Below are 23,398 nucleotides of genomic sequence, written 5' to 3' on the forward strand. Positions count from 1 at the left end.
AGTACCACATCTGACAGCACCCAGGAGACATACGGTGACGGTTACCTGAGCAGGCTCCATGCTTGCCGTGGTATGGCGTCTGCACAGGTAACTCAAGAAAAAAGGCGCGAAACAATTGTCTGCTGCTGCTTTCATGGAGGGAGGGAGGGAACGGGGGCCTGACGATATGTACCCAGAACCACCCGCGACAATGTTTTAGCCCCATCAGGCATTGGGATCTCAACCCAGAATTCCAATGGGCAGCAGAGACAGCAGGAACTGTGGGATAGCTACCCACAGTGCAACACTCCGGAAGTCGACACTTGCCTCGGTACTGTGGAAACATTCCGCCAAGTTAATGCACTTAATGTACTTAGAGCATTTTCTGTGGGGACACACACACTCGAATATATAAAAACGATTTCTAAAAACCGACTTCTATAAATTCGACCTAATTTCGTAGTGTAGACATACCCTGAGTGATTTAAGAGTTGTTGGCCCCTCAATTTTCTGACATTTTTTCAAAGACAGCATGTCTCTTTGAGCTTATTTCAATGAAAGTTCGTAGAGTGTGGAGAATTCCAAAAGCATTTTTGACAGCTGGAATGCAGGAAACCATGTCCACTACGCACAGATTTAATATATGAGCACAGCAGTGGACATAATAAGCCAGAGGATTTTCACTAAGTATCCATGTGGCCACGCCTTTATAGGATCCTCTCATGCTGGCAGCTCCATCATAGTATTGACCTCTTAGAGAAATATCAAGCCCAAGGCTGGTAATCAGTGTGGAAAGTGAAAGACCATCCAGCTGCAGTGTCTTGTAGAAGCCAATAAACTGTTCTTGCATTTCAAATGACTGGCTTATGTAATGCACTATGCGAGCAACTTGTTCATGTTTTGACAGATCCATTCTTTCTTCTACAAAACACTCCAGCTTCTTTGACTTTAGTTGTGATTGAATCTAGCACTTGTGAAGCCATAATCTCCATTATTCCATTCTGATATGAGCTGCGTAGGTAGGTGAAGTACTTCTGTCTGTTAATCAGAAATTGTTGAATCAGTTCGTTGTCTGTATTACATAGTTTCATCAATTCCTGCAAATTGCCTTATTTTGTGGAATCCATTTCCTCACTGAGTTCCCTCAAAGGTATACTCTGGCAAGTGCAAAACAAAGTACCCTATTATAGTTTCTAAATATTCTCTGTTCTCCACGTTTTTTTTTTCTTTTGACTGTCAAGCTGGAACACAACATTCCCTGTTTTACAGGATTGCAGCCTACCCTTCTGTGATGTTCCCCTGGTGTTATCTGGACCGGTGATCTGCTAGGTCACTCCAATCCTTGACTCTGGGAGCCAGCCTTACCCTGCTTTGCTGTGAGAACCCCCACTCCTGGGCTGTTTGCGCACAGCTTCTGGCATGTAAGCACTCCCAGCTACGTGAGTGAGCACTTTTGGCCAGCTGCTCCTTGGATTGTGCAACTGAATGACACGAGCCACTATCTCCGGTTCCAGACACAACCCTAGGAACCTCCATCTTGCACTGTCCAGTTATGCCTGCTGGACACCGCAAGCTTATATGAGTTTGTCAATTTAACAAAGAAATTGATATGTACCAGGCTTGATATCCCAAGGGGAGTCTCTGACACACTTCAAACCAAACACAGTGCTTCAGGTAGAATAAAGAAATTTATTAACTACAAAGATAAATTTTAATTGATTATAAGTCAAAGCACAACAAGTTGAATTTGGTCAAATGAAATAAAAGAAAAACACATTCTAAGCTGATCTTAACCCTTTCAGTGCCCTTACAAACTTAGATGCTTCTCACTGCAGGCTGGCTGTTGCCCTTCAGCCAGGCTCTCCCGTTTTATCAGCGCTTCAGTCGCTTGGTGGTGATGTCTACAGGTCTGGAGGTGGAAGAGAGAGGAAGAGCACGGCAAACATCTCTCCTTTTTATCGTGTTCTTTTTTCCCTCTTGGCTTTGCCCCCCCCCCCCGCCCGCCCAGAGTCAGGTGAGCATTACCTTATTGTAGTCCCAACCTGACTAAAGGAAGGGACTCACTTGAGAGTCCAACAGATCTTTTGTTGTTGCCTAGGCCAGCGTCCTTTGTTCCTGTGAGGCCGGGCTGGGTTTGTCCGATACATGCCCTGATGAGGTGTGAACTGCCCCTCTGCTCTTGAAGAGTTTTGCCTGGGCCTGTTTAAGCCATGAGGACACATTTTCTGCCTCATAACTATATACATGAAATTACAACCTATAACACTACTATAACATTATTGTAACAACAACTACTTTAACATTACTATAACAACAATGCTCAGTGCATCATGAGCCTTCTGAAGACACCCAACATGAGAAACTTTGCATTGGATACCACACAATCATTTTATAAGGATGAACATGGGGATGCGGGGGGTTCCCCTGAGGCACAGAGTGTCACACCTTCTATTTAGCAACAGTTTCTAGATAGGAGTCACACTGTGAATGTTCAAAAATATTTCATTTGCTTTCTTCCATGTTTTAAAACCAGTAATTTGAAATGCCGGTTCACTGTTTGGCCCATTGCCAAATGCTTGACAATAAAAGCAGAAAGCTTTGTCATCACAGACACTGTATTCATGCCATTTATTCTCGTTATACTACACTTGCCTAAATTTTATGGTTTTGTTCCCAGAGGCACTGGCTGGAAAATGAATTACTGGCAGTTACGGGCCTTTTTAGATATATTCTAAAACTGCATCCAGTCCAAAGCAAGGGTCTTTTTTACAGGGGGTTCCCTGTATACATCGGGGTTGCATTCTTGAAAAGGGTGATGGATACCAAAATGACATATACCAGGAAATTTTTCCCCATAAGAAATAGTGGAATAATGGGGGTGCGGGGAGTGGGGGGGGGAATGCATTCACAACATCACCACACTCACCTGTGACAATGCTTTTTTTTGCCGAAACTGTGTACCTAAACTGTGTACCTTTTTATAATGAGAGGTTTTACAGTACACATTTTACACATAAAACATTGAATAAAATAATGCAGAACTTTACTAACACTGTTCAAACACATAGAATATTTTAATACAGTAAATATAGTACAGTAATACAGTATAAAACATTGTCAATTACTATATGCTAAACTTAGGCAGGGGTGGTGACTGGGTTTTCTGTGGCTGGCTGTTTGGTTGTAGAAGTCTTTAAAAAGGATTTTATCGATGTCTCCTCTCCTGCATGAATCTTTGAATGACAGATCTCCCTGGAGAAAGCCACTGCATCATTGAGAGCCCTGGAAACTTTGGCAGATCATTCACAACAAGAATCACCACTCTGTATGATTTCCATCATCTCATCCATCAAACCAAAGAAACGGGACAGATTCTTTGTCATCAGACTCCTGGATTCCTGCCCTATGTCATCATCATCATTGTCCTTGCTTTCTTCGGATATCCATTATTGGTCCAGTTCAATCAGTTCCTCATTTGTCAGTTGCTCAGTGTGAGACTCCAACAACTCTTGTACATCATCATCCTCCACCTCCTCGAACATCCTTCACCGACTTGACAATTTCTTGCTTGAGAGCAGAAATCCCATGAAGCTCTGGACAGCACATGGCCATGCACAGCACCAAATGCTGTTCATACATTGCGAAGGGACCTCTTCCCACGATGCATCAATGTTTCCATGCCATTCAAGATGTAGGACTTTCAAAACTCCTTGGTGGACTTTCCTTCACCTGCCATCTCCTTAGTCAGCATGGAGAACGTCCTCCATAGGTAATAAGCCTTGATTGTGGCCATTACACCCTGGTCCATTGGCTGCAGCAACGATCTGGTGTTGGGTAGAAAAATAGGAGCTTGATGCTTGGCCAGAGGGCTTTGTAGTCCAGTTTGTAGACACCTGCATTATTCAGCATAAGGAGAATCTTAAAGGCCAAATTTTCCTTCTGACAGTAAGCCTTAAATTCAGAGACAGCATGGTCTACAAACCAGTCATGGAAAATATTGTGTGTCATCCCGGCCTTTCTATTTGACTTCCAAATTACAGGGAGACGAGACTTGACGTAGCCCCTCACTGCTCTTGGGTTTTTACTATGGTAGACAAGCAAGGGCTTCAACTTGTAATTGCCTTCTGCATTTCCCCCAAGCAGAAGGGTTAAGCTGTCTTTTGAGGCTTTGAATCCAGGAGCAGTCTTCTCATCATGAGAAATATAAGTCCTCGTTGGCATCTTCTTCCAGTAAAGGCCCATCTCATCAATGTTAAAAACTTGTTTTGGAGAGTAGCCACCTTTTGGAACAATTGTGTTTAGCTGTGCAGGAAACATTTCAGCTGCTTCTTCATCCACACTAGCCGCTTCTTCTATGAGTTTTACATTATGTAGACTGGTACTCTTCTGAAATCTGTGGAACCACCCACGACTAGCATTGAAGGTCTCCTTTTCTGCTGTTGAGCTCTCTCCCTCTTTCCTTTAAATTGTTACACAGGCTTCTGGCCTTCTCCTAAATCAAGCTTAAACTCACAGGCATTTTCTTTTCATAGAGGTCATCAATCCAATCAGCCAGCAAACATTCCATCTTCTTCATTTTACTGCTTCCGTTTCGTTATCTTCATTGATGACCATTTCGTAGCACTTCTAGTGCTTTCATGAATTCCATCAATACTCTTAAAAATTGAGCATACTGTCGAAGCAGGCAAAGTGAGAATACGAGCAACATCGGCTGCAAGCTCACCTCTTTCACTATGCTTTATGACATCTAATTTCACTTCTAATTTTACATCCTTACGTTGCCTCTTAGACACAGGCCCACTCTTAACACTTCGAATGCGTTTTGCACTCATGCTGGGTATAGAACAGTACTGTACTCTTCCTGCCCCCCTCCCTCCGTGCCTCCTGAACGACGCCTAACAGCTGATCACAGCAGGCAGGAGGCCCTGGGAGAGAGGGGGAGGAGTTGATTGGCAGCCCCATGGGCCATTGGCGAATGCAAATACAGTACTGCCCATCAATAGGGGAATGTATTCCATTTCACATCGGTCCCAATCCATGCAAATGATGGATATGCAGATCAGGACCAAAGTGAATCAGAACATGTTCCCCTTTTGATGAGTGACAGATATCCGAAACAATGAATAAGGGGGAGACATATACTGGGGATACCCTGTGTTGAAAGATGCACTAACCTCTGTATGAGTGTTTGAATTGGAATCCAGAGTATCATTGTAACTTGAGTTGCTGTTAACATAATTTTGAACTTCAGAGGAGTCAGTTTCAGTTCCTGATGTACGTGGAGTTGACGATTTAGCTTTCTTCATATAGCAAAAGTCCAAACTTAATTGTGTCTTCATCATTGTACAAAGCTAATAACAGTCACATTACTGAATTAACTCAGTTTAAAGGTAGACTGTCCTTGAACTGCTTTTTAGAAAAATAAGTAACCAGCATAATAAAATTCCAAGGCCTAATGAACACACTTGCGAATGCCACACTGGCTAAAAAAGTGAAAGTCATGCGAGAACCATTATTAAGGTGAAGGGTCAAAGACACCTATCGGTTATGTTACAGTATTAAGGTTTGAAAATTTTGAAATAAACTTCCCACTCTCCCCACACCTCCCACACCCCCTCTAAACTCCCCACACCCTCTCACTTAGGGCCAACCTTATGGAAAACAGTACCTTGGGTAAACACACAATTCCCTGGTGGCTCAGATCAAAGCCAGAGACACAGATGACGGGATCAATGTGGAACTCACCTTCTCCTTCGTGGAGGAGCTGCAGCAGCAGCCAGAGCTCTGAGCCATCAACAAGAAGACAGGTGAGATCGTGCTTGGGGGGACCTGTCTGAAGACCTGGGGCAGGTGTTCAAAGTCATCCTCACCATGACTGACAATGGCAGACCTCCCCTCGCCATCACTGCCATGGTCAACTTCCTGGTGATTGCCATGGAATCCTCCAGCAACACCCTCTTGACCATGGCACCCCCATGACCACAGTGCCCTGGGCCGTTGCCCACATTGCCCACCCTTAAGGTTGGCCCTGCCTCCATTCTCCTCACAGTTCCTTCCCCACTTACTTCACACATCATCCTCCCCGCTGCAGGCATGGTGTGAGCCAGAGCAGATACCTACTGCCAAGCATTGTAACTCTGGCTGCAGGTGAGGAAGGGATGGAACTCAGCGGGCTTCCCCATGCCCCCCCTGGTGGAGGTGTGCTGCCAGTCCAGTCTCTTGTCCCTACTCCTGACACTTCCTACCAGGGCTCAGCATGAGGCTACGTGCTGGTGTCCCTCCCACTCCCCCTACACCTCTCACACCCAGGGCTGGCCTTAGGGAAAATGGTGCCCTGGGCAAACTTGTATTTTGGTGCCCCAGCACCCGTTGCCTCTCCAGACTCCCCACCTATCCCCCCATCCCACCTAGCCTCCCACTACCTCCCCTAGTCTGCCACCCACCCCCCCTTGCCTCTGGCCCCACTGCCCTCAGCTCCCTTGTGTGGCCTTGCACCCCAGGCGGGCTTCAGACACCTAACTGCAGCTGTGGGCGAGGAAGGGATGGGACTCAACAGGCTTCTGGTGCCCCCTCTGGTGGAGTTGTGCTGCCAGCCCAGTCTCTTTTCCCTGCTCTGGGTACCATCTAGTGGGGCTGAGTGGGAGTGCTAGGTGCCAGTGCATTTCCCAGGCAGGTCCCCCTCAGCCGCACTTTGACCAACTACAATTCTGGCAGAAACATGGGGGTCATATGACCCTGCTTGCCCTCCCCATGCATTGCCTATGTGGGAGGGAGAAATGTTTCTGAATACTGACATGTTTATACTTCATGGAGAGCCTGAGTCTGGTAGGTGCTATGAATTGCCTTCTGTCATAAATATAAAGGGAAGGGTAACCACCTTTCTGAATACAGTGCTATAAAATCCCTCCTGGCCAGAGGCAACATCCTGTTACCTGTAAAGGGTTAAGAAGCTCAGCTAACCTGGCTGGCACCTGACCCAAAGGACCAATAAGGGAACAAGATAGTTTCAAATCTTGTGGGGGCGGGGGGGGGGAGGCTTTTGTTTGTGCTCTTTGTTTGTGTGTTTGTTCTCTCTTGGGACTGAGAGAGGCCAGACAGAAATCCATCTTCTCCAACCCATCCTAATCCAAGTCTCCAATATTGCAGCCAGTATAGGTAAGCCAGGCAAGGTGGATTAGTTTATCTTTTGTTTTATGTGAATTTTCCCTGTGTTAAGAGGAAGGTGTATTCCTGTTTTCTGTAACTTTAAGGTTTTGCCCAGAGAAGGAACCTCTGCGTTTTGAATCTGAATACCCTGTAAAGTATTTTCCATCCTGATTTTACAGAGGTGATTCTTTAACTTTTCTTTAATTAAAATTCTTCTTTTAAGAACCTGATTGATTTTTCATTGTTCTTAAGATCCAAGGGTTTCGGTCTGTGTTCACCTGTACAAATTAGTGAGGATTTTTATCAAGCCTTCCCCAGGAAAGGGGGTGTAGGGCTTTGGGGGGATATTTTGGGGGAAGACGTCTCCAAGTGGGCTCTTTCCCTGTTCTTTGTTTAACACGCTTGGTGGTGGCAGCATAGGGTTCAAGGACAAGGCAAAGTTTGTACCTTGGTGAAGTTTTTAACCTAAGCTGGTAAGAATAAGCTTAGGGGGTCTTTCATGCAGGTCCCCACATCAGAGTGGGGAAGGAACCCTGATGCCTTCAAATCTCAGAGACTTCAGTGAAAATACAGGGGTCTCAATAGCTTGCAGGAGTTGCTCAGCACCTCACATGATTGGCCAGGAAAGAGTATCCTAGCTTATTTTAGCCAAGACTGTATCAATTTTATCAACTGAGTCTTAAAACAATGCAGTGTTAAAATTACATATAATATAGCCTCTTATTAAGATAGAAATTCTATAGAAAAACACTGGGATACTTTACCTGGGACTGTAGTTGATTACTAACTGCCTTTTTCTTTAAATGTTTGGGGAGACTAAAAACAGGGTGGAAATTTTATTGTCCATCTGCTTCAACTACAGCAGGAAAACGCTTCAACAGTAAGTCACGTTTCTCTTGTTTGCTTGGATCAAGACCCTTCTGTTGCGTAGTTCTTTTGTTTTCCTTAGTGTAATCTCTGATGCACATGGAGTTTGGACAATGTAGATGACCCTGTGCTGGACTCATGGAGCTCTCTGTCAAGATATTGTTGTCCCTTTCTGGCTTGTATCCAATTTTAGTACTAAGTGAAAAAAAGAACAATGGAGACAAATTTAGACACTGTTGGGAAAAGGAATCAGCACACTGTCCATCCCAGCCCTTTGAAGCTACTCCCACAAGGAAGTTTCCTTTAACTTTCTCAGGGATCCCCAGCTACTCAGCGTAGCTTGTGTAACCGAAGGCAGACACCAGCTGATTAACATTTGGCTAACCTTTCTCATGTTCATTTCCAATGCAAACTATGCCTTGAGTGAAAACAAAGCTTAGTGTGATAATGTTCAGCATTCTTACCCTGCACTCACTGAAGCCAACTGGGGTTTTGACAGTGGCTTCAATGTAAGCACAGTCAGACCCATGTGTTGTAAACTCTTTGAGTAGGGGATGACAGTGCTTTCCAAACACAGACCCCAGGCCTGAATTCAGATGTACTAGCACAAGCTCCTGTCCTTGTGCAGAGCCCCCATGAAATCAATGGGCACTTGAGCAGGAATTCGTGCTAATGGATCTGATTTTAGGCTTGGGGCCTATGGTTATAAAACACTGTAAATCAGTGGGTTTATATACATGTTATTTTTATTACTAACTTAGCATAATTAACTTTTATAGACTTCATGGAGGCCTTATTAGCTAAACTGTACAGTAACCCCTGTTCAATATTACCAGTATTTGCAGATTGGCGCACGCACGCGTGTGTACACACACACACACACACATATACTTGTGTGTGTGTGTAATGTGTGTGATTTCTATATGTAGTGCAGGCTAAATGCCCTGCTGCCTTGTTTGGTAGATTTCTCCTGGCTGGTGCATGAGAAAGGACATTGATTCTCATCACATTTCACACTTGATTTTTTTCCGTTGAATGAATTGCTGTTTTTCTCTTGTGGCTTCTTTGTTTGCTTTCCCTGTATCTTGACAATGCAAATTCACTCACTGATGTGAGGTTGCTTTTTATTTTTTTTTTTTTTGAAAGCAACAAACAAAATGGATAACTACTTCAGGAAGGGCTGGAGCTATGTAATATTTATTTGAGATATCTATGTCCACTTCTGTGGCAGGGGACATGGATCAGCATTCATGTCGTGCTGCGCATCAGTACCTAGCCTGGGCGGGGGAAGCTAATGATACAACCAGCGTACCAAATTTGGTGAGGAATCCTGTACCACCTGAGGCACGTTGCACATACGCTAAGAAGACCTCTGTGGCTGGAGAGATAATAAAGGTGCCATATGTAATAACAATGTAAATCTCTTTTTTTACTGTGCTGTTAATGAGCAGCAAATCCAGACAAATGTAGCTATAAATACATGAAGGTGTACATAAAAATGTCAAGCATTTGACTCACACTGATAAAAACAAAGAAGTGCAGATTTCAGATGCTGTCACTTAGATGTTCTATCATTATGCCAAGGAATTGCAGGGAGTCTTGGAACAGTGCATGATCACATGGCATATCCTAGATAACGGTATAGAGAGTACAGTGATAAAGTTTGTGGCCGATACTAAGCTGGGAGGGGTTGCAAGTGCTTTGAAGGATAGGATTAAAATTCAAAATGATTTGGACAAACTGGAGAAATGGTCTGAAGTAAATAGGATGAAATTCAATAGGGATAAATGCAAAGTACTCCTCTTACGAAGGAACAATCCATTGCACACATACAAAATGGGAAATGACTGCCTAGGAACAAGTACTGCAGAAAGGGATCTGGGGCTTATAGTGGATCACAAGCTAAATATGAGTCAATAGTGTAGCGCTGTTGGAAAAAAAAAGCACACATCATTCTGGGATGTATTAGCAGGAGTGCTGTAAGCAAGACATGAGACGTAATCCTTCTGTTCTACTCCACGCTGATTAGTCCTCAATTGGAGTATGGTGTCCAGTTCTAGGTGCCACATTTCGGGAAAGATGTGGACAAATTGGAGAAAGTCCGGAGAAGAGCAACGAAAATGATTAAAGGTTCTCAATCAGGTACACATATTCATCTATATATTTGTCTAGTTTTACAACAGGCTACATAAAAAGCACTAGCAAAGTCAGTAAAAACTAAAATGTCATACAGACCATGACTTGTTTATACTGCTCAATATACTATACACTGAAATGTAAGTACAATATTTGCATTCCAAATGATTTATTTTACAATTATATGGTAAAAATGAGAAAGTGAGCAATTTGTCATTAATAGTGTGGCTGTGACACTTTTGTATTTTTATGTCTGATTTTGTAAGCAAGTAGTTTGAGAGGTGAAGCTTGGGGGTACGCAAGACAAATCAGACTCCGGAAAGGGGTACAGTAGTCTGGAAATGTTGAGAGCCACTGGTCTAGAAAACATGACCTATTAGGGAAATTTGAAAAAAAATGGGTTTGTTTATTCCAGAGAAGAGAAGACTGGGAGGGGACATAACAGTTTTCAAGTACATAAAATGTTGTTACTAGGAGGAGGGAGAAAAATTATTCTCCTTAACCTCTGAGGATAGGACAAGAAGCAATGGGCTTCAACTGCAGCAAGGGAGGTTTAGGATGGACATTAGGAAAAACTTCCTAACTGTCAGGGTGGTTAAGCACTGGAATAAATTGCCGAGGGAGGTTGTGGAATCTCCGTCATTGGAGATTTTTAAGAGGAGATTAGACAAACACCTGTCAGGGATGGTCTAGATCAGGGCTCGGCAACCTTTGGCCCGTGGCCCATCAGGGAAAGCCGCTGGAGGGCCAGGACGGTTTATTTACCTGCAGCCTCTGCAGGTTCAGCCAATTGCAGCTCCCACTGGCTGCGGTTCACTGTTCCAGGCCAATGGGGGCTGCGGGAAGCGGCACGGTCTGGACCATCTCTTCCTGCAGCCCCCATTGGCCTGGAATGGCGTTGCAATCTGTAGAACCTGCAAACGCTGCAGGTAAACAAACAGTCCCGGCTGCCAGCAGCTTTCCCTGATGCGCTGTGTGCCAAAGCTTGCCGATCCCTGGTCTAGATAACACTTAGTCCTGCCATGAGTGCAGGGGACTGGACTAGAACACTTCTCAAGGTCCCTTCCAGTCCTATTGATTGTATGTGCTGCAGTAGCCCTCAGTATGAAGAATTCAGATACTGTCAAACTATCCACACTAACTCTATTTCTTTACTTTTAATAACAGCATTTTACATTTTTCTGACACTTTTCATCCCAAAGGATGTGAAAGTACTTTACAGTCTGTGTTTGTGTATATTATAGCAGTAGCACATACTGAGATTGAGTCCATCTTCCAATTTATCCCCACCTTTCCAATTGCTCAAAACTTTACTAAGCAAATCCCTTTTTGGGATGAAATTTCCATGCTCCAGTTCTGCCTACAGGTGACTTTGGGTGAAGGCAAATAAATAATATTTTTCAGTCTCTTAATCTAATGTCCAGCTGCCTCAGGTAATGTAAGTGCCATCAAAACCTTACAATTCACTGTAAATACATTTGAAGGCTTATTTATGGTGGTAGAGGTGAAATAGATTAATTCAAACTTTTATGGTGAAAACCAAGCATTTTAATAGCAGTTCTCCTGGTGAAATGGAAGGGAGAACTCACATAACAACTGAATTTGGACTGATAAAAGGTTTTCTTCAAAGCAGCAAGGTATTTCAGCACATTCCTAACTTTAAGGACACCAGATTCAATGAGACTCCTATTAGAACTTTACTAGATACATAACTGAGTGAAATTTTATGGTTTTCAGTGTGCAGAAATCAGATGTTTATAATGATCCCTTCTGGCTTTCATCTGTGTGTGTTCATACATATATATTCAATCGCTATTTGTAAAATGTAATTATCTAGCCATTTAATAAAAAAAGCATTTTAAAAAATACCAAACTTTTAGTCCACTTACAGGCTTAACCATTTGTAAATATATTATGCAAATTGTTTTTTCCCCTACAAAACCTCACAACAAAAGTCTAAAACTCAGAGAAATTTGTTTTTTTGCTCATCTCTGAACCACAAGGGGCCAAGCCAATTTAAATAGTGATCAGTGACCAAGAACAGTCTTTGCATGCCGAAGCGTTATTTTTTTTAAATTCTAATTATTGAATTCAAGCTCTGTTACATTAATATTTTCAAGCTCTGCTGGACTCTGCACTTTGCATTCATTCTACCTTGTTTAACTTGCCTTTCTTCTGCCATTAGACTGTAAGACCTTCAGGGCAAGGACCTGCCACTAACCCATCACTACAGTAACATATACATTTATGGTTGCTGTAAAGGCAAAATCCTAGAGCAGGTGAGGTGGTCCAAAGCAGAGATTCTCAACCTTTTTTCTTTCAGGCCCCCTCAACATGCTTTTAAAAACTCCATGGCCCACCTGTGCCCCAATAACTGGTTTTCTGCTTCTAAAAGCCAGGGCTGGCATTAGGGGGTAGCAAGCAGGGCAGTTGCCTGGGGCCCCATGCCACAGAGCCTCCCACGAATCTACGTTGCTCAGGCTTCAGCTTCAGCCCCAGGTGGCAGGGCTCAGGGACCTGGGCTTCAGCCCCATGTGGTGGGGCTTCGGCTTTCTGCCCTGGGCCCCAGTGAGTCTAATGGTAGCCCTGCTTGGAGGCCCCCCGAAACCTGCTTGAGGGGCCCCGGGCCTCTGATTGAGAACCACAGGCTATAGGATATGGCAGTTGTGGTCTCAGGTATACTGAGGGAGATAATACTGAGGGAGATAGGGAAAGGGCCACCATTGTGTTCCAAGACACATTCAGCTCGTTTCAGAGAGAATTTGATCCTTATTGATATCCATTGTGCCATTGTCAGGTTGGGTCATTCTCGGAGTCTAGGGTGCTGCTTATGTGAGTCTTACCCTGTGCAGTTTAACTGGCTTCCTAATCTGGCAGAAAATGACCCAGAAAGAGGCAAAACAGAAAGCAAACAGAGCAGCAGGAAAACTAATGCTCAGGGAAAAGTTTTATGACCTATTGGGGGGCTGCACATAAAAGTCACGGGAAAGATACTCATCCTATTTCTTTACACATTAAGTTTAGTCATCTAGACAGCAATTGTTCTCCTGTATTTAAACAATTGATTTCACTGTGTAAGCAATTTAATTAATAAACTTAATACCCCAGTGAGGCAGGAAACTATCATTATCGCCACTTTACAACTGGAGAAACTGAGGCATAGAGGTTTAGTGATGTGCCCAGGATCACTTGGGAAGTCCATCACAGCCAGAATAAAATCCATCTCCTACCTCCTCAGCCCTGTACTTTAACCACAAGGCTATTCACTCATCAACACTGACTCTTATGGCACTTAAGGTTTTTCCTGAGGTCTGTTCTTGCAATTTTATTACCCATTCATCTGGAATTTGGGGTGTGGGTATCACAGACAGTGAGATAAAAGCAAGCGATGCTGTAAAGAGGCAGAATAATCTGGGAAAAATCCAGAATAATGAGTGTTTTAATTAACATGAGTCATGAAATATGGTTACAAACCTGAAAGTGTTCTCCCCTCCCCATATGCTGAATAACTTTGGGCAGCAGCGACACGCAAGGCATTACACATTGCAGGGAAAGGCATCAATTTCTTCATAATTGGGGATTGGTCCTGCTTTGAGCAGGGGGTTGGACTAGATGACCTCCTGAGGTCCCTTCCAACCCTGATATTCTATGATTCTAGGTGTTACTCTAAAATACATCCAATCATTTAGGGCTACTTCCTGCTCCCTTTAAAGCTAATGCCAAAATTATCATTGACGTCAGTAGAAATAGGATTGAGCCCAAGGGCCAAATTTTTACTCTACTTAAGCCAATGGCAAGACAGAATAACTCTTAACAGTTATATAGCACCTTGTGCTCGTAGATCTCAAAGCACTTTGTAAAAGTGGGTGAGCATTATTATCCCAGGATTATAGATCGGTAACTTTAAGCACTACAGCTCCAATTCAGAAAATTAGCAAACACACGATTAGTTATAAACTGGGAGTAAAACCTATGTGTTTTGACTCCAGTGGATGTGGGGAAGAGCACTCATGGAATATATAACAAAACAACCCACTGAAATGTGATGTTTTCAGCATGTTTTACAAACAGGCTCCCAATGTCTGCCAAGTTGGACAAATAAGGTGAATTTGCCAAGATTTAAACCCCTAAAATAAAGTGTATTGCTCTGAAAATGCTGACAGACATTTAGCTCTGGTATCATTTTTGCTACTACTTGTATCTCCCTCAGTGAGAATCAGACTCGAAAGTCATTAAAAGGGTGGGGTTGGGAGTGCTACTGGGCAGCTTTTTATTCCTGTGTCACTCATGAGAAATGAGATACCGGGACTGTGAAACTACTGTAAATGTGAAGGCTGCACTCTTCATGGCATGGCAGCTCTTCTGCTGGCTCGAAGTGTCCTGATCTCATTACAGCTTTTGACTTGTTCCGGCCTTCCGATTAGAATGATTCAGGTTACATCATTTTAAACTGTTCACAGGGTCAAGAGACCATATCATTTCAATGAGGCCACAGTTCATTTGCTCTGTCTCAGAGAAGCCAGAGGATAAAATAAATATTAATAGTCAGTTTGAAAGGAGGTTTCTGTGGTTGGTATAATATCTAAGTGAAACATTTCATACATGATGCAGCAAAACAGCCGCTGGCTTTTTACCAGTTCAGAGAGAAAGACAAAAGGGAAAAGTAAGTCATTTTTGTACCTGCTAATGTTCTTTTGTAATTTTCCATTCTAGGAAGAATTTGCTTTTTGCTTAGTGGATTTGAAATCAGTCCATTCAGGGTGTGGAAGAAAAAAAATGAATAGGTAAATTCAGCTTTCTGGCTGCTTTGTACAGTTGATGTGCTTAATCTTACCTATGTGATCAGCTCTACTTACACTGGCAATGAGGAGATGTTGAGAGAGAGAGAGGTTAAATGTGTGGTGCTGTTAGAGGAATCAAATTAATGAAAACATGTTACAGTTTCCCCACCCCCCACCCTCCCAAAATACTGTTCATTTCATTTTGTCCTTGAGACAATTTCATCCCTGGTGTAATTTCATTGATTTAATGGGGTCACACTAGCAATGAATTTGGCTCTTGTATTGGAAGTAAAGTTCTGAAACCATGTGCGCCATTTTCTTCTTTGCTTAGAATGCAGATGAGCTATGAAGACTATGACAGGGGAAGTTTTTAAGGATGTCAGAGACCAGTGCTGGGCATGGGGAGGCAGAGTAGAATATTGAGCTTGTTTACTTTTGAAGGCCTATCTTATATCTTTGCTCAGGTCACAATTTAAAATTAATTTATTCATTTCCTCTTCTCTGTTTCATGCATCTCACAAAACACATAATTTATCTAAGGCTATGTCTACACTACTGCGGTAAGTTGACCTAAGTTACACTACTACAGCTGCATGAATAACTTTAAGTCTGTGGGATGGTTTTATAAAATCCATATGGAAAAGTTTTCCATGGAATTTTATAGGAATTTTCCACATGGGACATAATCTCCTTGCATCCCCTTCTCACCCAGCAGACCTACAAAGGATTAGCCAGATTGCTGCTCTCAGCGTACACTCAGCAGCCCTTTCTTTTTATTTAAGAAATAAAGTTATTTTCTGACAGTCTTAAAATATACAAGGCACATACATTTATTTTTTCTCTCAAAGCCTATCCCTGATTCTTCACGATAGCGATGCATTGCTCAAGATCTTAACTGTCTTCCAGTTTGGAAGCAATTTGTATTTTTCTACAAAAAATACAAAATGTAAAAACCCACATTTTTCTTCCCACTGATATGCTTTATAGCTTGCTAATACACGGTGTATTCTATGCATAATTTGTTTTTCTAATTATTTTGGACATTTTATCCAACACATTATAATTACACAATGATCTTTTTGGTTCCAGTCTGGTGGCCCTTTGCATTAGCTATTAAAGAGACCGTGTTGCTATTCAGTCCCAGTCTCTCGTTCTCCTGTATTCTGATCCTGCAGAGTGTTGAACAAAGCTGGTGGAAATTCAGAATTTCCATTCAGTAGGAAATATCAGCATTTCAAACTTTGTTTTCATTCCTAATTGGAATTAACAAAACATTTCTAAAATTTCCAGCAAAAAATAATTTTCAATAAAATTTCATTTTGAGTCAGTCAAAATGTTCCCTGGGCATAAAACTGAATGTTTCATTCTGATTCCAAATGATCTGAAAATATAATTTCTAATGGGATATAAAATAAATTTCAAAACAAACAGTTGTTTTGAAATGAAAAATTGAAACATTCTGCTTTTACTTTATCAGAATGCTTTTTTCTATTTTTTCTAGACAAAACATCAAAGTAGACATATTCCAACAAAATTTTATTGTGATGAAATGGCATTTTCTGATGGAAAAATATTCCACTGAAATGTTTACAAACAGCCCTAGTGTTGAGAACCTCCTCTGAGGTGAAGGTTGTCCTGAACTCCCACTGAAGTCAATGAGAAGCCATTCTTCAACTTTCTGGATGGTACCCCAATCCAGCAGAATCTAGGAACACTATGAAGATATGGGGTACAGGATAAGGTGTGCCTCATATTGTTCATGTCACCAAATGATTGAATAAGGATTGGGTAGCACTGACTGTGATCTAATGTCAATCTAATTCACTCCTCCCTGGTGGTAGCAATATACAATTTGAGGTTCTGAAGTTAATAATTGGAGGTGGAAGGGGATTCTTGGGGCTCCATAAGTGATGAGAGGGATATTTTTGGGGGAAGGAGAATCACATTTTTTATCAAAAGTAAATTATACTGTCTTAGACCTGAGAGAATAATATGAATATCCAACAACAACAAAACAAACAAACAAAACAGAAAAGGCCATTAATGAAGACTCTGTGCAATGAGTGACTCTTCAAAAAGCACATTTTTCCTTTTCCTTGTGACATAGTAGATGGCTAGGAGCATGGGAACATTTTACATTGTGCTCTTTAATTCTTTTGTAGCTCTTATTCAAATGGAACATCAATTATATTAAGAACTGTCCTAATAAAAATTCTACAAAACTCCCCATGTAATTAAATGTCCTCTCCTGTCACACTGAACATATCATCTTTATTTATTTTTGTCTGATAGTTAAAATTATTAACACTATCATTTTAAATTCAGCTTCATATCATTTATAGAAAGCACCAAAATTTAGAGTAACACAAATTGCGAATTCTATATGCAGTTGTGGGGAAATTGCTGTCATTCTCCCAGTGTAGCCATATATGTAAAGTAAACAGAAGACTGTGTTAAGAACTGTACAACAGTCTAATGATAACTAGACTCTTTAAACAACAAACCTTTCAAGTGCGTCATATATATTCTGTTCTGTTTTCCTCACTTTGTGCAGCTTTAAATCAAAGTCTGTGGTTCAGCTATTGCTAAGAGGTTGGACATGTTGTCTGCAAATGAATAGGCCCTCCGCCAAGTAACTAGATCTTACTCTTGGTAAAGGAACAACATTGTTCACTAAAATAGTTTGTCTTTTGATGCCAAAGGAAATCAAATTGTAATCAAGGGCTGAGAATGAACTGAAGTCATGAAGGCTGGCTTGCCTCAGAGTTTGGCAACCTCACATGTTCCCAGGCATATTAAATATAATTTACATTTAGAAAGGGGAGAGGCTTTATTGCATTGGAAATTTGTTTTAAATAACATTGAAGTGAATCACTCATGAGGGCAGTCAAAGATGCTGGGCCAGATTCTGCAAATCCAGGATAATTCTATGAGTTTTAACAGAATTATTCTGGATTTGCTCCAGCATAAGTATAAGTAAAAGGAGAATCAGACCTATGGTCTCTGTGCTCCAGAGAAAATGGCTTGACTAAAAAGAAATCTACCTTTACATTAAACAACAAACTTACATAGGCACTTGTCACCCTCTGTAAATAAATTGTGCCAATTAGCAATAAAAGGTGGTTACAGAGCCACCCTTATTCAATTATAGGAAGAGTCCATATCTATTTTAGTCCATTTCATTATCCATGTTAAATCTCTATAAATAGATTTCACTAGACTAAAATAATTGGGTTCATAGAAGCAATAGGGTAGTTTCAAAAGCTTGTGATTATCATCTCTCATCTTTGATATTTGTTTATTTTAATTTAATTTAATGTAACAATCCAGCACATTTAGACTTATGAATAGCCAGGCTCAAAGTGGGAGGAATCTTGTTAATGCTCTGTGGACTATAGACTAGAATATTTCTCTTCTAACCTGACATTATAATGAAGTTTTTATATACGAAGTTTGTTTTACATACTGGCCTTAAATCATGAGCGATGGAATCAGACAAATAAAAAACAAAACCTCTTGCATTAGCATTCCTTTGCCAAACCATCCTAACCTCTTTATGTGGCAGTTTTGTCCTATTATGGTCAGCATACTTTATAGAATGTAAAGGAAAAATTGACTCTTGGTAAAATCCTCCAGGATAATTAAATTGCCAAAGAAATTTTAGGGTAGGTAGTGGCTATGAACATTAAAACCACTTTTTTGATTCCTAATCCCAGTCTCGCTCTGAGAATGCAATAGAGACAACATGCTCTACCTCTGGGATGGATGTGTCAGTGATAGCTTACGCAGTTCAACAGCTCACCTCTGGTCACTTACGGAGCAGCATTTTGAGGCTCTGAAGGAATATCTGCCCTGTTTGTCTCAGCATTGTGGTATACAGGACCTTAAATATACTTTGGTGTACAACTAGGCAAAACTAATTGTCAGCAAAGAGCTGTGGGGAAGATTCCTTCTCCTTGTTGGAGAGGAAAAATTGGAAATATTAGCTAGATTCTGCAGGTGGGTAGAATTAGTGGTATAGCTGAAGAAAAGTGCAAATTATGAAGGACAAAGGCTCTGGCAGAGATCATGTGAAATAAAAGATTTTTATGGCCCAGTAATTATAGAGCTTCAGCAAAGTGTCCTGATTTGTGAGGGAAATGGACACTCTGAGGTGAAAATAAAGATGCAAAATATTCTGCAGTGACAACACACCAGAGAGGTTCTGAGAACCACTAAAGTAATTTAAAGTTGGCCTTCTCCTCCAACCGTAATGTATTCTGTGAAGACATTGGCCTGATTACGGGGGGGAGGTAGAATACTGCTGAGCCCAAATGCACAGATAACAGGACCAGCAAGGAGGCAAGAGCAACGTTGCCCAGCCATGAACTATACAACCCAATACTTCCTGCCACTCAAAGGCACCCACAGGGATATGCCAAAGTGGTGGTAGTTTAAAATAGCCTATGCCAATGAGTAATATCACATGATTGCTGTAGCAGGAGGATCTGGGATGGATAAATGCAGTGCACCTTTAAAGTACAATGGGACTAGGAGTATACTACAAATCATGCAAGAAGGATCTCTGAGCATGTGTTCCATTAATGCACATGCTCACAAAGTACAGGTGTACATTAACCTGCCCTATGAACTTTCATCTATGCTTCTGATGGAGAAAATCAGCCTATCAAGGAGAGAGAACGTAGATACTCACTAAATCCTAGGAAATGCTGCAATACATCCTCACTGCACAGACAGCCACATAAAGACCATTTCATTAAACAGCTCCATGATCCAAATCTGCCCACTTGCTCTCTTTACAACTGCACTTTTCAGCATCACAGTTCTCAACCATCCTCCACCTTTCTTTTTGCTTCCACTTCCTCACCTTTCATGTCAAACAATGGTACACAGTATATTTAGATGTTAATAAGATCACCTGTGTATTGCTTGAAATAAGAACAAACACTCTAGTTTAGAAAGTTTTTAAATATCTTCATGTTTGTCTTCCACTTCTATTGTTTTGTAAACACATTATGGGCTTGATCTGCACTATTAAAAACTATAGAAGTTATGCTGTTGACTTTAGTGGGAGCAGGATCAAGCCGTATGTGAATTTTTCTTAGATTCATAGATTCCAAGGCCAGAAGGGACCACTCTGATCATCTAGTCTGACCTCCTGTATAACACATGCCATAGAACTTCCCCAAAATAATTCCAGAGTGTATCTTTTGGAAAAACATTGTCTTGATCTGAAAATTGTCAGTGATGGAGAATCCACCATGACCCTTGGTAAATTGTTCCAATGGTTAATTACTCTCATTGTTAAAAATTTGCACCTTATTTCCAGTCTGAATTTGTCTAGCTTTAACTTGCAGACATTGTATTGTGGTATAATTTCATCTGCATGTTTTGCATCTGTTCTGCAGGGTCTGATGCTGCTTTTAGTTGATGTGTCCTGATCTGTGGGGTGCTTGTTTCTCGTGATCAGCTTGGAGCGATTTGAAGGTCAGAAGATGGGTTTCAGGACAGATTTATTTCAAGATGGGGTCCCATTGAGTATGGGTTGTAGTTGTTTAATGATACCCCATATGGGTTCAAGTGTGGGGTGGTAGGTGATAATTAGGAGTGTGTGATCAGAAGAGAGGTTTGTTTTTGTACTGATGAAGCAGGTTCTCTAAGGGTATTTGGGTGGCCTGTTCCAAGAAGTGAGTTACTTCTCTGGTGGAGTGTCCTTGTTTGAAGGCCGTTTTGAGTGTGTTAAGGTATATATCCCAGACTTTCAACTTGGAGCATATTCTGTGTGCCTAGCTGTAGATAACAGATTTCTTGGTGTGTTTGGGGTGGTTACTGCATCTATGAAGGCAGGTGTGGTGATCCATAGGTTTCTTGTGTATACAATTGTCTGTAGGGTTCTATTGCTGAAACTGAATATGATGTCCAGGCAGCTGATGCTGGTGTTAGGAGTTCGAGAGAGAGTTTAATGGACTGGTAGTGGTTGTTGAAGTTGTGGTGGAAATCTGAGGGAATTTAAGCCATCTGTCTCTCTAACATCCTGGGACCAACACGGCTACAACAACACTGCATACAACATAAGTTAATTTTATGTCTTTCTAGTTGTTTAATCAAAATGTCATGGGTACAAAGTATGTACATCAACTGTATTACCTTTATCAACCAAACTTATAATCTAATAAAAAAGTTACGTTGACATAATCAGTTTTTCATAAACCCATGTTGATTGGCATACATTTGTATTACCCTCCTTTAATTCTCTATATTAATGGAGCGGCTGATGTTGCATTCCATTATCTTGCCTGGGATCAATGTCAGACTGTCAGGCCTATAATTACCCTAGTCATCCTATTTATTCTTTTAAAATATTGACATACATTAACTTTCTTTTAGTCTTCTGGAACTTCCTCAGTGTTCCAAGACTTATTGTAAATCAACATTAATTGAGCTCCGCAGACAGCTCTTCTAAAACTCTTGGATGCAAATTAGACAGATCTGCTGATTTAAAAATGTCTAACTTTTAGTAGCTGCTATTTAACATCCTCCTAGTAGAAAGGAAAGAATGTTATAATATGATGTGACTATATCATTCCCCCCTGCAAACACAGAACTTCTGCCTTTTCTGCATTATTATAGATCAGTGGTTCCCAAACTTGTTCCGCCACTTGTGCAGGGAAAGGCCCGGCTGGGCCGGGCCGGTTTGTTTACCTGCCGCGTCCGCAGGTTCGGCCGATCGCGGCTCCCAGTGGCCGCGGTTCCCCGCTCCAGGCCAATGGGAGCTGCTGGAAGCGGCGGCCAGTCCCTGCAAAAGCGGCGGAACAAGGGAACCACTGTTATAGATAATTCTACATTTCCATCTAGTAATGGACCAATACCATTGTTAGGATTCATTTTTTGTTCCTAATATACTTATAAACTCCTCCTTATTGTCCATAGCTCTGCTGGCCATCAATTTCTCATTGTGTCCTTTTGCTTCCATTATTAATTTTCTACAATCTTCTCCTTTCTTCCATTTGTTATATATATATAACCGCCATCACTTCCCCTCTAAATCATGTTGTTTTTTAATCAATACAGCCTTCTTTCTTGATTGTGGCTTTTTGGGCATCTAGTAAAGTGTTCTTAAACAATTTCCAATTATCATTCACATTTTTCTGATTAAATTCTTCCTCCTGGCTGATTTGGTTCATAACTGTTTTCAGTTTTGTGAAATTGGCCATTTAAAGCACCAAGTTTATATATCATTTGTCTGGACGTTATTCTGTTTCCACATTATAAATGTAACCAAGTCATGATCATTGGTACCTAAGTTACATTTTTTTTTATTTCTGAGATCAATTTCTTTCATCTGTCAAGATAAGTCTAATATTAAATTCCCCCATGTTGGCTGCAGCACTTTTTGAGTTAGGAAATTGTCACCTATAATATTTAGAAATTCCAAAGATATGATAGTACTGGCAGTATGAGTCCTCCAGCATATGTCACTTAAATTGAATTTCCCCATTGTCACATAGCTTTTCTTCCTACACATTATAGATAGGTGCATAAGATATGGTCATCCTGTTCTCTAGTGTGATTTGGTGGACTGTAGCAGATGTCAACTTATACCCCATCTTATGCTTTATCTGTTAGGACATTGATCCATAAACATTCAAGCTCATTTTCTTCCAAGTTATCAGTGACTCAGAAACAGGTAGTACCATTTTTGGCATAGAGTGACATTTTCCCTCCCCTTTTGTCCTCTTGATCCTTTATAATTAGGTTATAAGCATTGCTTTAACTTTCCAGTCATGGGAATCATTCCACTAGGTTTCAGTAACACCAACTAGATCAAGTTTATGCTTGTTTATGAGCCATTCCAAATCATCTTGTTTGTTATGCAGGCTTTTAGAATTGGTGTATCAGTAATTAAATTACTTTTTTTCATGTCCTTTGGTTCCTTGATTAATTTTGTTCTCAACATCTCAATTTTGTGCTGAGTGCTTGTAGCTTCTGTCTTATCTGCCCCTTTTGTTATTAGTTAAATGCCCTCCTGACTATTCTAGCTAGCGTGTCCAAAAGAAGATTGGTCTCCCTTCTACTGATGTGGAAGCCGTTCAAACAATACAGTCCCCATTCTCCATTGAAGATAGATAATGGTCCACAAAACCTAAGCCCTCTACCCTACACTACTTACCTAGCCAGAGGTTCACTTCTAGAATCATCTGCCTTCTGGTATTTCTTTGCTTATGGTGCAGGAAGGATCTCAGAGAAGATCACTTGGAAATTCTTCCTCCTTTTCAGCATTCTTTATATTGGCCATCACAGGTGACTATTTACCTTTTTGAGGCTTTCTTGGAAAATAAAATTGATATTAAAAGAGAAATGGGAGTGAAAAGTCCATTAATGGCTATTAGCCAGCATGGGTAAGGAATGGTGTCCCTAGCCTCTGTTTGTCAGAGGGTGGAGATGGATGGCAAGAGAGAGATCACTTGATCATTACCTGTTAGCTTCAC

At 41.2% G+C, this 23,398-nt stretch overlaps 1 pseudogene; it reads right to left on the minus strand.

Moving 5' to 3' along the window:
- Positions 1-3,679: 3,679 nt before the first annotated feature.
- Positions 3,680-4,811, minus strand: LOC102934904 (annotated as a pseudogene).
- Between the last annotated feature and the right edge of the window lie 18,587 nt (positions 4,812-23,398).

Source organism: Chelonia mydas, chromosome 1 (genome assembly GCF_015237465.2).
Source record: "Chelonia mydas isolate rCheMyd1 chromosome 1, rCheMyd1.pri.v2, whole genome shotgun sequence".
NCBI classification, from domain to species: Eukaryota; Metazoa; Chordata; order Testudines; family Cheloniidae; genus Chelonia; species Chelonia mydas.